We start from the raw sequence: 14711 nt of genomic DNA, 5'->3' as shown, positions 1-14711 counted from the left end.
GGCGTGTCAGCGGCCTAAAACAGCAAGAAATAGCGAGAGAAATAAAGTGAGAAGCAAGCACCTTTTCAATTGGGCTCTCGGGTCTATGGGACTGGCGTGCAGCCTCTTGATCACAAGCGCAGGTCCAGCGTGAAAGGGCGTGGGAGTGGAGTCACTCTGCTATTAATACCTGGTTGGCCAATCCTCATTGCAATGGATGGCCATCTGCAGCTTTACTTGTAGCTCCACTGAAGGTATTTTGTTTTGGGCAAAGGGGTGAGATTGTGATTTCCCCTGCGGCAGATGAAGAGAAAGGGCTTTATGCACTACAGGTCCCTGACAGCCAAGCAAGTGTGAGCCGGAGACTGTGCTTCAGCTCTGAAGCAGTGTATCGAGAGCCTTCGAGGAGGAGGGGAATTAGCTCAGATGGTAGAGCGCTCGCTTAGCATGCGAGAGGTAGCGGGATCGATGCCCGCATTCTCCAGCAAGACGCTTTTTCTTCATTTTCACTATTTTATTCAAAACTCACCAATCGTCGCAAATAAAGTCATGTGCTCGCTTCTGTTTTTTTTACTATCATCCTAAAAGTCTTCCGTCCACTTTCTGCTATCCCAAAGAGTCATCCGCGCGAGGGCCGGCAACAGGCGTGATACTGTGCAACAGTCGCATTGCATGGCATTGGTGACATATTCAGGAAATTCCACTTTGATGCCACCCAGGGCTGTTAACCTTTTATTTCATTTCAATACGATGCTTCGAATAATTGGTTCAAAGTGCGCAGCCTTTGCTCTTTTATTTCGTTTTCATCGGAGCAGGTCGGAGCTGGCAGAAGAGTGAGCCCTGTCTGCAGGAGCTCTGATTCCAGAAAGCATATTTTCCCTGTCTTTCTTACCACTCATCTGCGTCTCTTCGCTGACATGAGGGGTTGCTACACTCTGCAGTCTCCCGGCATTTAAAGTCTGCTACCAGCAGAGCACGTTCTGGACTTCACAGCGCCCAGCAAAGTACTAGCCTGCGCCCACCCCCTACTACCGCAAAAACCTTTTGCATGCTTTGGCAGAAGTGTGAACAAAATGCCACGAACCACCCCAGATGGGACTCGAACCCACAATCCCTGGCTTAGGAGGCCAGTGCCTTATCCATTAGGCCACTGGGGCCACTCGACAGAAAAGGGGAAAGTTCTTTCTTTTCCTCTTCTCTCACTGGAGTCACAGGTACTGACCCACTGAAAAGGGCAAGTTGGCTCACGTCCAAAGCTGCAGTGTCCCAGCACACGCGGGCAAAAGGCACCTGCTTGCACTCGGCTGGACACTTCCGCTTTATGGGACACACGATGGAAAGTGGACTCAATTCCCAGACCTAACTCTTACCTGTTTGGTATTCTGACGCTCGATTGTAAAATATGGCCAGCTGGTAAAAATGACAAAGGGCACTCCAGCGCTGGTCCTTTGGCTGCAGGCGGCGTGTCAGCGGCCTAAAACAGCAAGAAATAGCGAGAGAAATAAAGTGAGAAGCAAGCACCTTTTCAATTGGGCTCTCGGGTCTATGGGACTGGCGTGCAGCCTCTTGATCACAAGCGCAGGTCCAGCGTGAAAGGGCGTGGCAGTGGAGTCACTCTGCTATTAATACCTGGTTGGCCAATCCTCGTTGCAATGGATGGCCATCTGCAGCTTTACTTGTAGCTCCACTGAAGGTATTTTGTTTTGGGCAAAGGGGTGAGATTGTGATTTCCCCTGCGGCAGATGAAGAGAAAGGGCTTTATGCACTACAGGTCCCTGGACAGCCAAGCAAGTGTGAGCCGGAGACTGTGCTTCAGCTCTGAAGCAGTGTATCGAGAGCCTTCGAGGAGGAGGGGAATTAGCTCAGATGGTAGAGCGCTCGCTTAGCATGCGAGAGGTAGCGGGATCGATGCCCGCATTCTCCAGCAAGACGCTTTTTCTTCATTTTCACTATTTTATTCAAAACTCACCAATCGTCTCAAATAAAGGCATGTGCTCGCTTCTGTTTTTTTTTACTATCATCCTAAAAGTCTTCCGTCCACTTTCTGCTATCCCAAAGAGTCATCCGCGCGAGGGCCGGCAACAGGCGTGATACTGTGCAACAGGCGCATTGCATGGCATTGGTGACATATTCAGGAAATTCCACTTTGATGCCACCCAGGGCTGTTAACCTTTTATTTCATTTCAATACGATGCTTCGAATAATTGGTTCAAAGTGCGCAGCCTTTGCTCTTTTATTTCGTTTTCATCGGAGCAGGTCGGAGCTGGCAGAAGAGTGAGCCCTGTCTGCAGGAGCTCTGATTCCAGAAAGCATATTTTCCCTGTCTTTCTTACCACTCATCTGCGTCTCTTCGCTGACATGAGGGGTTGCTACACTCTGCAGTCTCCCGGCATTTAAAGTCTGCTACCAGCAGAGCACGTTCTGGACTTCACAGCGCCCAGCAAAGTACTAGCCTGCGCCCACCCCCTACTACCGCAAAAACCTTTTGCATGCTTTGGCAGAAGTGTGAACAAAATGCCACGAACCACCCCAGATGGGACTCGAACCCACAAACCCTGGCTTAGGAGGCCAGTGCCTTATCCATTAGGCCACTGGGGCCACTCGACAGAAAAGGGGAAAGTTCTTTCTTTTCCTCTTCTCTCACTGGAGTCACAGGTACTGACCCACTGAAAAGGGCAAGTTGGCTCACGTCCAAAGCTGCAGTGTCCCAGCACACGCGGGCAAAAGGCACCTGCTTGCACTCGGCTGGACACTTCCGCTTTATGGGACACACGATGGAAAGTGGACTCAATTCCCAGACCTAACTCTTACCTGTTTGGTATTCTGACGCTCGATTGTAAAATATGGCCAGCTGGTAAAAATGACAAAGGGCACTCCAGCGCTGGTCCTTTGGCTGCAGGCGGCGTGTCAGCGGCCTAAAACAGCAAGAAATAGCGAGAGAAATAAAGTGAGAAGCAAGCACCTTTTCAATTGGGCTCTCGGGTCTATGGGACTGGCGTGCAGCCTCTTGATCACAAGCGCAGGTCCAGCGTGAAAGGGCGTGGGAGTGGAGTCACTCTGCTATTAATACCTGGTTGGCCAATCCTCATTGCAATGGATGGCCATCTGCAGCTTTACTTGTAGCTCCACTGAAGGTATTTTGTTTTGGGCAAAGGGGTGAGATTGTGATTTCCCCTGCGGCAGATGAAGAGAAAGGGCTTTATGCACTACAGGTCCCTGACAGCCAAGCAAGTGTGAGCCGGAGACTGTGCTTCAGCTCTGAAGCAGTGTATCGAGAGCCTTCGAGGAGGAGGGGAATTAGCTCAGATGGTAGAGCGCTCGCTTAGCATGCGAGAGGTAGCGGGATCGATGCCCGCATTCTCCAGCAAGACGCTTTTTCTTCATTTTCACTATTTTATTCAAAACTCACCAATCGTCGCAAATAAAGTCATGTGCTCGCTTCTGTTTTTTTTACTATCATCCTAAAAGTCTTCCGTCCACTTTCTGCTATCCCAAAGAGTCATCCGCGCGAGGGCCGGCAACAGGCGTGATACTGTGCAACAGTCGCATTGCATGGCATTGGTGACATATTCAGGAAATTCCACTTTGATGCCACCCAGGGCTGTTAACCTTTTATTTCATTTCAATACGATGCTTCGAATAATTGGTTCAAAGTGCGCAGCCTTTGCTCTTTTATTTCGTTTTCATCGGAGCAGGTCGGAGCTGGCAGAAGAGTGAGCCCTGTCTGCAGGAGCTCTGATTCCAGAAAGCATATTTTCCCTGTCTTTCTTACCACTCATCTGCGTCTCTTCGCTGACATGAGGGGTTGCTACACTCTGCAGTCTCCCGGCATTTAAAGTCTGCTACCAGCAGAGCACGTTCTGGACTTCACAGCGCCCAGCAAAGTACTAGCCTGCGCCCACCCCCTACTACCGCAAAAACCTTTTGCATGCTTTGGCAGAAGTGTGAACAAAATGCCACGAACCACCCCAGATGGGACTCGAACCCACAATCCCTGGCTTAGGAGGCCAGTGCCTTATCCATTAGGTCACTGGGGCCACTCGACAGAAAAGGGGAAAGTTCTTTCTTTTCCTCTTCTCTCACTGGAGTCACAGGTACTGACCCACTGAAAAGGGCAAGTTGGCTCACGTCCAAAGCTGCAGTGTCCCAGCACACGCGGGCAAAAGGCACCTGCTTGCACTCGGCTGGACACTTCCGCTTTATGGGACACACGATGGAAAGTGGACTCAATTCCCAGACCTAACTCTTACCTGTTTGGTATTCTGACGCTCGATTGTAAAATATGGCCAGCTGGTAAAAATGACAAAGGGCACTCCAGCGCTGGTCCTTTGGCTGCAGGCGGCGTGTCAGCGGCCTAAAACAGCAAGAAATAGCGAGAGAAATAAAGTGAGAAGCAAGCACCTTTTCAATTGGGCTCTCGGGTCTATGGGACTGGCGTGCAGCCTCTTGATCACAAGCGCAGGTCCAGCGTGAAAGGGCGTGGCAGTGGAGTCACTCTGCTATTAATACCTGGTTGGCCAATCCTCGTTGCAATGGATGGCCATCTGCAGCTTTACTTGTAGCTCCACTGAAGGTATTTTGTTTTGGGCAAAGGGGTGAGATTGTGATTTCCCCTGCGGCAGATGAAGAGAAAGGGCTTTATGCACTACAGGTCCCTGGACAGCCAAGCAAGTGTGAGCCGGAGACTGTGCTTCAGCTCTGAAGCAGTGTATCGAGAGCCTTCGAGGAGGAGGGGAATTAGCTCAGATGGTAGAGCGCTAGCTTAGCATGCGAGAGGTAGCGGGATCGATGCCCGCATTCTCCAGCAAGACGCTTTTTCTTCATTTTCACTATTTTATTCAAAACTCACCAATCGTCGCAAATAAAGTCATGTGCTCGCTTCTGTTTTTTTTACTATCATCCTAAAAGTCTTCCGTCCACTTTCTGCTATCCCAAAGAGTCATCCGCGCGAGGGCCGGCAACAGGCGTGATACTGTGCAACAGTCGCATTGCATGGCATTGGTGACATATTCAGGAAATTCCACTTTGATGCCACCCAGGGCTGTTAACCTTTTATTTCATTTCAATACGATGCTTCGAATAATTGGTTCAAAGTGCGCAGCCTTTGCTCTTTTATTTCGTTTTCATCGGAGCAGGTCGGAGCTGGCAGAAGAGTGAGCCCTGTCTGCAGGAGCTCTGATTCCAGAAAGCATATTTTCCCTGTCTTTCTTACCACTCATCTGCGTCTCTTCGCTGACATGAGGGGTTGCTACACTCTGCAGTCTCCCGGCATTTAAAGTCTGCTACCAGCAGAGCACGTTCTGGACTTCACAGCGCCCAGCAAAGTACTAGCCTGCGCCCACCCCCTACTACCGCAAAAACCTTTTGCATGCTTTGGCAGAAGTGTGAACAAAATGCCACGAACCACCCCAGATGGGACTCGAACCCACAATCCCTGGCTTAGGAGGCCAGTGCCTTATCCATTAGGCCACTGGGGCCACTCGACAGAAAAGGGGAAAGTTCTTTCTTTTCCTCTTCTCTCACTGGAGTCACAGGTACTGACCCACTGAAAAGGGCAAGTTGGCTCACGTCCAAAGCTGCAGTGTCCCAGCACACGCGGGCAAAAGGCACCTGCTTGCACTCGGCTGGACACTTCCGCTTTATGGGACACACGATGGAAAGTGGACTCAATTCCCAGACCTAACTCTTACCTGTTTGGTATTCTGACGCTCGATTGTAAAATATGGCCAGCTGGTAAAAATGACAAAGGGCACTCCAGCGCTGGTCCTTTGGCTGCAGGCGGCGTGTCAGCGGCCTAAAACAGCAAGAAATAGCGAGAGAAATAAAGTGAGAAGCAAGCACCTTTTCAATTGGGCTCTCGGGTCTATGGGACTGGCGTGCAGCCTCTTGATCACAAGCGCAGGTCCAGCGTGAAAGGGCGTGGCAGTGGAGTCACTCTGCTATTAATACCTGGTTGGCCAATCCTCGTTGCAATGGATGGCCATCTGCAGCTTTACTTGTAGCTCCACTGAAGGTATTTTGTTTTGGGCAAAGGGGTGAGATTGTGATTTCCCCTGCGGCAGATGAAGAGAAAGGGCTTTATGCACTACAGGTCCCTGGACAGCCAAGCAAGTGTGAGCCGGAGACTGTGCTTCAGCTCTGAAGCAGTGTATCGAGAGCCTTCGAGGAGGAGGGGAATTAGCTCAGATGGTAGAGCGCTCGCTTAGCATGCGAGAGGTAGCGGGATCGATGCCCGCATTCTCCAGCAAGACGCTTTTTCTTCATTTTCACTATTTTATTCAAAACTCACCAATCGTCTCAAATAAAGGCATGTGCTCGCTTCTGTTTTTTTTTACTATCATCCTAAAAGTCTTCCGTCCACTTTCTGCTATCCCAAAGAGTCATCCGCGCGAGGGCCGGCAACAGGCGTGATACTGTGCAACAGGCGCATTGCATGGCATTGGTGACATATTCAGGAAATTCCACTTTGATGCCACCCAGGGCTGTTAACCTTTTATTTCATTTCAATACGATGCTTCGAATAATTGGTTCAAAGTGCGCAGCCTTTGCTCTTTTATTTCGTTTTCATCGGAGCAGGTCGGAGCTGGCAGAAGAGTGAGCCCTGTCTGCAGGAGCTCTGATTCCAGAAAGCATATTTTCCCTGTCTTTCTTACCACTCATCTGCGTCTCTTCGCTGACATGAGGGGTTGCTACACTCTGCAGTCTCCCGGCATTTAAAGTCTGCTACCAGCAGAGCACGTTCTGGACTTCACAGCGCCCAGCAAAGTACTAGCCTGCGCCCACCCCCTACTACCGCAAAAACCTTTTGCATGCTTTGGCAGAAGTGTGAACAAAATGCCACGAACCACCCCAGATGGGACTCGAACCCACAATCCCTGGCTTAGGAGGCCAGTGCCTTATCCATTAGGCCACTGGGGCCACTCGACAGAAAAGGGGAAAGTTCTTTCTTTTCCTCTTCTCTCACTGGAGTCACAGGTACTGACCCACTGAAAAGGGCAAGTTGGCTCACGTCCAAAGCTGCAGTGTCCCAGCACACGCGGGCAAAAGGCACCTGCTTGCACTCGGCTGGACACTTCCGCTTTATGGGACACACGATGGAAAGTGGACTCAATTCCCAGACCTAACTCTTACCTGTTTGGTATTCTGACGCTCGATTGTAAAATATGGCCAGCTGGTAAAAATGACAAAGGGCACTCCAGCGCTGGTCCTTTGGCTGCAGCCGGCGTGTCAGCGGCCTAAAACAGCAAGAAATAGCGAGAGAAATAAAGTGAGAAGCAAGCACCTTTTCAATTGGGCTCTCGGGTCTATGGGACTGGCGTGCAGCCTCTTGATCACAAGCGCAGGTCCAGCGTGAAAGGGCGTGGGAGTGGAGTCACTCTGCTATTAATACCTGGTTGGCCAATCCTCATTGCAATGGATGGCCATCTGCAGCTTTACTTGTAGCTCCACTGAAGGTATTTTGTTTTGGGCAAAGGGGTGAGATTGTGATTTCCCCTGCGGCAGATGAAGAGAAAGGGCTTTATGCACTACAGGTCCCTGGACAGCCAAGCAAGTGTGAGCCGGAGACTGTGCTTCAGCTCTGAAGCAGTGTATCGAGAGCCTTCGAGGAGGAGGGGAATTAGCTCAGATGGTAGAGCGCTCGCTTAGCATGCGAGAGGTAGCGGGATCGATGCCCGCATTCTCCAGCAAGACGCTTTTTCTTCATTTTCACTATTTTATTCAAAACTCACCAATCGTCGCAAATAAAGTCATGTGCTCGCTTCTGTTTTTTTTACTATCATCCTAAAAGTCTTCCGTCCACTTTCTGCTATCCCAAAGAGTCATCCGCGCGAGGGCCGGCAACAGGCGTGATACTGTGCAACAGTCGCATTGCATGGCATTGGTGACATATTCAGGAAATTCCACTTTGATGCCACCCAGGGCTGTTAACCTTTTATTTCATTTCAATACGATGCTTCGAATAATTGGTTCAAAGTGCGCAGCCTTTGCTCTTTTATTTCGTTTTCATCGGAGCAGGTCGGAGCTGGCAGAAGAGTGAGCCCTGTCTGCAGGAGCTCTGATTCCAGAAAGCATATTTTCCCTGTCTTTCTTACCACTCATCTGCGTCTCTTCGCTGACATGAGGGGTTGCTACACTCTGCAGTCTCCCGGCATTTAAAGTCTGCTACCAGCAGAGCACGTTCTGGACTTCACAGCGCCCAGCAAAGTACTAGCCTGCGCCCACCCCCTACTACCGCAAAAACCTTTTGCATGCTTTGGCAGAAGTGTGAACAAAATGCCACGAACCACCCCAGATGGGACTCGAACCCACAATCCCTGGCTTAGGAGGCCAGTGCCTTATCCATTAGGCCACTGGGGCCACTCGACAGAAAAGGGGAAAGTTCTTTCTTTTCCTCTTCTCTCACTGGAGTCACAGGTACTGACCCACTGAAAAGGGCAAGTTGGCTCACGTCCAAAGCTGCAGTGTCCCAGCACACGCGGGCAAAAGGCACCTGCTTGCACTCGGCTGGACACTTCCGCTTTATGGGACACACGATGGAAAGTGGACTCAATTCCCAGACCTAACTCTTACCTGTTTGGTATTCTGACGCTCGATTGTAAAATATGGCCAGCTGGTAAAAATGACAAAGGGCACTCCAGCGCTGGTCCTTTGGCTGCAGGCGGCGTGTCAGCGGCCTAAAACAGCAAGAAATAGCGAGAGAAATAAAGTGAGAAGCAAGCACCTTTTCAATTGGGCTCTCGGGTCTATGGGACTGGCGTGCAGCCTCTTGATCACAAGCGCAGGTCCAGCGTGAAAGGGCGTGGCAGTGGAGTCACTCTGCTATTAATACCTGGTTGGCCAATCCTCGTTGCAATGGATGGCCATCTGCAGCTTTACTTGTAGCTCCACTGAAGGTATTTTGTTTTGGGCAAAGGGGTGAGATTGTGATTTCCCCTGCGGCAGATGAAGAGAAAGGGCTTTATGCACTACAGGTCCCTGGACAGCCAAGCAAGTGTGAGCCGGAGACTGTGCTTCAGCTCTGAAGCAGTGTATCGAGAGCCTTCGAGGAGGAGGGGAATTAGCTCAGATGGTAGAGCGCTCGCTTAGCATGCGAGAGGTAGCGGGATCGATGCCCGCATTCTCCAGCAAGACGCTTTTTCTTCATTTTCACTATTTTATTCAAAACTCACCAATCGTCTCAAATAAAGGCATGTGCTCGCTTCTGTTTTTTTTTACTATCATCCTAAAAGTCTTCCGTCCACTTTCTGCTATCCCAAAGAGTCATCCGCGCGAGGGCCGGCAACAGGCGTGATACTGTGCAACAGGCGCATTGCATGGCATTGGTGACATATTCAGGAAATTCCACTTTGATGCCACCCAGGGCTGTTAACCTTTTATTTCATTTCAATACGATGCTTCGAATAATTGGTTCAAAGTGCGCAGCCTTTGCTCTTTTATTTCGTTTTCATCGGAGCAGGTCGGAGCTGGCACAAGAGTGAGCCCTGTCTGCAGGAGCTCTGATTCCAGAAAGCATATTTTCCCTGTCTTTCTTACCACTCATCTGTGTCTCTTCGCTGACATGAGGGGTTGCTACACTCTGCAGTCTCCCGGCATTTAAAGTCTGCTACCAGCAGAGCACGTTCTGGACTTCACAGCGCCCAGCAAAGTACTAGCCTGCGCCCACCCCCTACTACCGCAAAAACCTTTTGCATGCTTTGGCAGAAGTGTGAACAAAATGCCACGAACCACCCCAGATGGGACTCGAACCCACAATCCCTGGCTTAGGAGGCCAGTGCCTTATCCATTAGGCCACTGGGGCCACTCGACAGAAAAGGGGAAAGTTCTTTCTTTTCCTCTTCTCTCACTGGAGTCACAGGTACTGACCCACTGAAAAGGGCAAGTTGGCTCACGTCCAAAGCTGCAGTGTCCCAGCACACGCGGGCAAAAGGCACCTGCTTGCACTCGGCTGGACACTTCCGCTTTATGGGACACACGATGGAAAGTGGACTCAATTCCCAGACCTAACTCTTACCTGTTTGGTATTCTGACGCTCGATTGTAAAATATGGCCAGCTGGTAAAAATGACAAAGGGCACTCCAGCGCTGGTCCTTTGGCTGCAGGCGGCGTGTCAGCGGCCTAAAACAGCAAGAAATAGCGAGAGAAATAAAGTGAGAAGCAAGCACCTTTTCAATTGGGCTCTCGGGTCTATGGGACTGGCGTGCAGCCTCTTGATCACAAGCGCAGGTCCAGCGTGAAAGGGCGTGGCAGTGGAGTCACTCTGCTATTAATACCTGGTTGGCCAATCCTCGTTGCAATGGATGGCCATCTGCAGCTTTACTTGTAGCTCCACTGAAGGTATTTTGTTTTGGGCAAAGGGGTGAGATTGTGATTTCCCCTGCGGCAGATGAAGAGAAAGGGCTTTATGCACTACAGGTCCCTGGACAGCCAAGCAAGTGTGAGCCGGAGACTGTGCTTCAGCTCTGAAGCAGTGTATCGAGAGCCTTCGAGGAGGAGGGGAATTAGCTCAGATGGTAGAGCGCTCGCTTAGCATGCGAGAGGTAGCGGGATCGATGCCCGCATTCTCCAGCAAGACGCTTTTTCTTCATTTTCACTATTTTATTCAAAACTCACCAATCGTCTCAAATAAAGGCATGTGCTCGCTTCTGTTTTTTTTTACTATCATCCTAAAAGTCTTCCGTCCACTTTCTGCTATCCCAAAGAGTCATCCGCGCGAGGGCCGGCAACAGGCGTGATACTGTGCAACAGGCGCATTGCATGGCATTGGTGACATATTCAGGAAATTCCACTTTGATGCCACCCAGGGCTGTTAACCTTTTATTTCATTTCAATACGATGCTTCGAATAATTGGTTCAAAGTGCGCAGCCTTTGCTCTTTTATTTCGTTTTCATCGGAGCAGGTCGGAGCTGGCACAAGAGTGAGCCCTGTCTGCAGGAGCTCTGATTCCAGAAAGCATATTTTCCCTGTCTTTCTTACCACTCATCTGCGTCTCTTCGCTGACATGAGGGGTTGCTACACTCTGCAGTCTCCCGGCATTTAAAGTCTGCTACCAGCAGAGCACGTTCTGGACTTCACAGCGCCCAGCAAAGTACTAGCCTGCGCCCACCCCCTACTACCGCAAAAACCTTTTGCATGCTTTGGCAGAAGTGTGAACAAAATGCCACGAACCACCCCAGATGGGACTCGAACCCACAATCCCTGGCTTAGGAGGCCAGTGCCTTATCCATTAGGCCACTGGGGCCACTCGACAGAAAAGGGGAAAGTTCTTTCTTTTCCTCTTCTCTCACTGGAGTCACAGGTACTGACCCACTGAAAAGGGCAAGTTGGCTCACGTCCAAAGCTGCAGTGTCCCAGCACACGCGGGCAAAAGGCACCTGCTTGCACTCGGCTGGACACTTCCGCTTTATGGGACACACGATGGAAAGTGGACTCAATTCCCAGACCTAACTCTTACCTGTTTGGTATTCTGACGCTCGATTGTAAAATATGGCCAGCTGGTAAAAATGACAAAGGGCACTCCAGCGCTGGTCCTTTGGCTGCAGGCGGCGTGTCAGCGGCCTAAAACAGCAAGAAATAGCGAGAGAAATAAAGTGAGAAGCAAGCACCTTTTCAATTGGGCTCTCGGGTCTATGGGACTGGCGTGCAGCCTCTTGATCACAAGCGCAGGTCCAGCGTGAAAGGGCGTGGGAGTGGAGTCACTCTGCTATTAATACCTGGTTGGCCAATCCTCATTGCAATGGATGGCCATCTGCAGCTTTACTTGTAGCTCCACTGAAGGTATTTTGTTTTGGGCAAAGGGGTGAGATTGTGATTTCCCCTGCGGCAGATGAAGAGAAAGGGCTTTATGCACTACAGGTCCCTGACAGCCAAGCAAGTGTGAGCCGGAGACTGTGCTTCAGCTCTGAAGCAGTGTATCGAGAGCCTTCGAGGAGGAGGGGAATTAGCTCAGATGGTAGAGCGCTCGCTTAGCATGCGAGAGGTAGCGGGATCGATGCCCGCATTCTCCAGCAAGACGCTTTTTCTTCATTTTCACTATTTTATTCAAAACTCACCAATCGTCGCAAATAAAGTCATGTGCTCGCTTCTGTTTTTTTTACTATCATCCTAAAAGTCTTCCGTCCACTTTCTGCTATCCCAAAGAGTCATCCGCGCGAGGGCCGGCAACAGGCGTGATACTGTGCAACAGTCGCATTGCATGGCATTGGTGACATATTCAGGAAATTCCACTTTGATGCCACCCAGGGCTGTTAACCTTTTATTTCATTTCAATACGATGCTTCGAATAATTGGTTCAAAGTGCGCAGCCTTTGCTCTTTTATTTCGTTTTCATCGGAGCAGGTCGGAGCTGGCAGAAGAGTGAGCCCTGTCTGCAGGAGCTCTGATTCCAGAAAGCATATTTTCCCTGTCTTTCTTACCACTCATCTGCGTCTCTTCGCTGACATGAGGGGTTGCTACACTCTGCAGTCTCCCGGCATTTAAAGTCTGCTACCAGCAGAGCACGTTCTGGACTTCACAGCGCCCAGCAAAGTACTAGCCTGCGCCCACCCCCTACTACCGCAAAAACCTTTTGCATGCTTTGGCAGAAGTGTGAACAAAATGCCACGAACCACCCCAGATGGGACTCGAACCCACAATCCCTGGCTTAGGAGGCCAGTGCCTTATCCATTAGGCCACTGGGGCCACTCGACAGAAAAGGGGAAAGTTCTTTCTTTTCCTCTTCTCTCACTGGAGTCACAGGTACTGACCCACTGAAAAGGGCAAGTTGGCTCACGTCCAAAGCTGCAGTGTCCCAGCACACGCGGGCAAAAGGCACCTGCTTGCACTCGGCTGGACACTTCCGCTTTATGGGACACACGATGGAAAGTGGACTCAATTCCCAGACCTAACTCTTACCTGTTTGGTATTCTGACGCTCGATTGTAAAATATGGCCAGCTGGTAAAAATGACAAAGGGCACTCCAGCGCTGGTCCTTTGGCTGCAGGCGGCGTGTCAGCGGCCTAAAACAGCAAGAAATAGCGAGAGAAATAAAGTGAGAAGCAAGCACCTTTTCAATTGGGCTCTCGGGTCTATGGGACTGGCGTGCAGCCTCTTGATCACAAGCGCAGGTCCAGCGTGAAAGGGCGTGGCAGTGGAGTCACTCTGCTATTAATACCTGGTTGGCCAATCCTCGTTGCAATGGATGGCCATCTGCAGCTTTACTTGTAGCTCCACTGAAGGTATTTTGTTTTGGGCAAAGGGGTGAGATTGTGATTTCCCCTGCGGCAGATGAAGAGAAAGGGCTTTATGCACTACAGGTCCCTGGACAGCCAAGCAAGTGTGAGCCGGAGACTGTGCTTCAGCTCTGAAGCAGTGTATCGAGAGCCTTCGAGGAGGAGGGGAATTAGCTCAGATGGTAGAGCGCTCGCTTAGCATGCGAGAGGTAGCGGGATCGATGCCCGCATTCTCCAGCAAGACGCTTTTTCTTCATTTTCACTATTTTATTCAAAACTCACCAATCGTCTCAAATAAAGGCATGTGCTCGCTTCTGTTTTTTTTTACTATCATCCTAAAAGTCTTCCGTCCACTTTCTGCTATCCCAAAGAGTCATCCGCGCGAGGGCCGGCAACAGGCGTGATACTGTGCAACAGGCGCATTGCATGGCATTGGTGACATATTCAGGAAATTCCACTTTGATGCCACCCAGGGCTGTTAACCTTTTATTTCATTTCAATACGATGCTTCGAATAATTGGTTCAAAGTGCGCAGCCTTTGCTCTTTTATTTCGTTTTCATCGGAGCAGGTCGGAGCTGGCACAAGAGTGAGCCCTGTCTGCAGGAGCTCTGATTCCAGAAAGCATATTTTCCCTGTCTTTCTTACCACTCATCTGCGTCTCTTCGCTGACATGAGGGGTTGCTACACTCTGCAGTCTCCCGGCATTTAAAGTCTGCTACCAGCAGAGCACGTTCTGGACTTCACAGCGCCCAGCAAAGTACTAGCCTGCGCCCACCCCCTACTACCGCAAAAACCTTTTGCATGCTTTGGCAGAAGTGTGAACAAAATGCCACGAACCACCCCAGATGGGACTCGAACCCACAATCCCTGGCTTAGGAGGCCAGTGCCTTATCCATTAGGCCACTGGGGCCACTCGACAGAAAAGGGGAAAGTTCTTTCTTTTCCTCTTCTCTCACTGGAGTCACAGGTACTGACCCACTGAAAAGGGCAAGTTGGCTCACGTCCAAAGCTGCAGTGTCCCAGCACACGCGGGCAAAAGGCACCTGCTTGCACTCGGCTGGACACTTCCGCTTTATGGGACACACGATGGAAAGTGGACTCAATTCCCAGACCTAACTCTTACCTGTTTGGTATTCTGACGCTCGATTGTAAAATATGGCCAGCTGGTAAAAATGACAAAGGGCACTCCAGCGCTGGTCCTTTGGCTGCAGGCGGCGTGTCAGCGGCCTAAAACAGCAAGAAATAGCGAGAGAAATAAAGTGAGAAGCAAGCACCTTTTCAATTGGGCTCTCGGGTCTATGGGACTGGCGTGCAGCCTCTTGATCACAAGCGCAGGTCCAGCGTGAAAGGGCGTGGGAGTGGAGTCACTCTGCTATTAATACCTGGTTGGCCAATCCTCATTGCAATGGATGGCCATCTGCAGCTTTACTTGTAGCTCCACTGAAGGTATTTTGTTTTGGGCAAAGGGGTGAGATTGTGATTTCCCCTGCGGCAGATGAAGAGAAAGGGCTTTATGCACTAC

General features: G+C 50.4%; 19 non-coding genes across 19 annotated transcripts; 9 read left to right on the top strand and 10 right to left on the bottom strand.

Annotated features, from left to right (window-relative positions):
* Positions 1 to 390: 390 nt before the first annotated feature.
* Positions 391 to 463, top strand: TRNAA-AGC (transfer RNA alanine (anticodon AGC)). The gene has a single exon. It is a non-coding gene; the product is annotated as a tRNA-Ala (tRNA).
* Positions 464 to 1063: 600 nt separating this feature from the next.
* Positions 1064 to 1136, bottom strand: TRNAR-CCU (transfer RNA arginine (anticodon CCU)). Its single transcript has one exon. It is a non-coding gene; the product is annotated as a tRNA-Arg (tRNA).
* Positions 1137 to 1830: 694 nt separating this feature from the next.
* TRNAA-AGC (transfer RNA alanine (anticodon AGC)) lies at positions 1831 to 1903 on the top strand. The gene has a single exon. It is a non-coding gene; the product is annotated as a tRNA-Ala (tRNA).
* Positions 1904 to 2504: 601 nt separating this feature from the next.
* On the bottom strand, positions 2505 to 2577 carry TRNAR-CCU (transfer RNA arginine (anticodon CCU)). The gene has a single exon. It is a non-coding gene; the product is annotated as a tRNA-Arg (tRNA).
* Positions 2578 to 3270: 693 nt separating this feature from the next.
* On the top strand, positions 3271 to 3343 carry TRNAA-AGC (transfer RNA alanine (anticodon AGC)). The gene has a single exon. It is a non-coding gene; the product is annotated as a tRNA-Ala (tRNA).
* A 600-nt stretch (positions 3344 to 3943) lies between these two features.
* Positions 3944 to 4016, bottom strand: TRNAR-CCU (transfer RNA arginine (anticodon CCU)). The gene has a single exon. It is a non-coding gene; the product is annotated as a tRNA-Arg (tRNA).
* A 1367-nt stretch (positions 4017 to 5383) lies between these two features.
* Positions 5384 to 5456, bottom strand: TRNAR-CCU (transfer RNA arginine (anticodon CCU)). The gene has a single exon. It is a non-coding gene; the product is annotated as a tRNA-Arg (tRNA).
* Positions 5457 to 6150: 694 nt separating this feature from the next.
* Positions 6151 to 6223, top strand: TRNAA-AGC (transfer RNA alanine (anticodon AGC)). Its single transcript has one exon. It is a non-coding gene; the product is annotated as a tRNA-Ala (tRNA).
* A 601-nt stretch (positions 6224 to 6824) lies between these two features.
* Positions 6825 to 6897, bottom strand: TRNAR-CCU (transfer RNA arginine (anticodon CCU)). The gene has a single exon. It is a non-coding gene; the product is annotated as a tRNA-Arg (tRNA).
* A 694-nt stretch (positions 6898 to 7591) lies between these two features.
* On the top strand, positions 7592 to 7664 carry TRNAA-AGC (transfer RNA alanine (anticodon AGC)). The gene has a single exon. It is a non-coding gene; the product is annotated as a tRNA-Ala (tRNA).
* A 600-nt stretch (positions 7665 to 8264) lies between these two features.
* Positions 8265 to 8337, bottom strand: TRNAR-CCU (transfer RNA arginine (anticodon CCU)). The gene has a single exon. It is a non-coding gene; the product is annotated as a tRNA-Arg (tRNA).
* Positions 8338 to 9031: 694 nt separating this feature from the next.
* Positions 9032 to 9104, top strand: TRNAA-AGC (transfer RNA alanine (anticodon AGC)). The gene has a single exon. It is a non-coding gene; the product is annotated as a tRNA-Ala (tRNA).
* Positions 9105 to 9705: 601 nt separating this feature from the next.
* TRNAR-CCU (transfer RNA arginine (anticodon CCU)) lies at positions 9706 to 9778 on the bottom strand. Its single transcript has one exon. It is a non-coding gene; the product is annotated as a tRNA-Arg (tRNA).
* Positions 9779 to 10472: 694 nt separating this feature from the next.
* TRNAA-AGC (transfer RNA alanine (anticodon AGC)) lies at positions 10473 to 10545 on the top strand. The gene has a single exon. It is a non-coding gene; the product is annotated as a tRNA-Ala (tRNA).
* Positions 10546 to 11146: 601 nt separating this feature from the next.
* Positions 11147 to 11219, bottom strand: TRNAR-CCU (transfer RNA arginine (anticodon CCU)). The gene has a single exon. It is a non-coding gene; the product is annotated as a tRNA-Arg (tRNA).
* A 693-nt stretch (positions 11220 to 11912) lies between these two features.
* TRNAA-AGC (transfer RNA alanine (anticodon AGC)) lies at positions 11913 to 11985 on the top strand. The gene has a single exon. It is a non-coding gene; the product is annotated as a tRNA-Ala (tRNA).
* Positions 11986 to 12585: 600 nt separating this feature from the next.
* Positions 12586 to 12658, bottom strand: TRNAR-CCU (transfer RNA arginine (anticodon CCU)). The gene has a single exon. It is a non-coding gene; the product is annotated as a tRNA-Arg (tRNA).
* A 694-nt stretch (positions 12659 to 13352) lies between these two features.
* On the top strand, positions 13353 to 13425 carry TRNAA-AGC (transfer RNA alanine (anticodon AGC)). The gene has a single exon. It is a non-coding gene; the product is annotated as a tRNA-Ala (tRNA).
* A 601-nt stretch (positions 13426 to 14026) lies between these two features.
* Positions 14027 to 14099, bottom strand: TRNAR-CCU (transfer RNA arginine (anticodon CCU)). The gene has a single exon. It is a non-coding gene; the product is annotated as a tRNA-Arg (tRNA).
* Positions 14100 to 14711: the final 612 nt, after the last annotated feature.

Source organism: Ambystoma mexicanum, chromosome 5q, assembly GCF_040938575.1.
Source record: "Ambystoma mexicanum isolate Mex_15411 chromosome 5q, UKY_AmexF1_1, whole genome shotgun sequence".
NCBI classification, from domain to species: domain Eukaryota; kingdom Metazoa; phylum Chordata; class Amphibia; order Caudata; family Ambystomatidae; genus Ambystoma; species Ambystoma mexicanum.
This window is presented reverse-complemented; position numbering and strand designations above follow the sequence as displayed.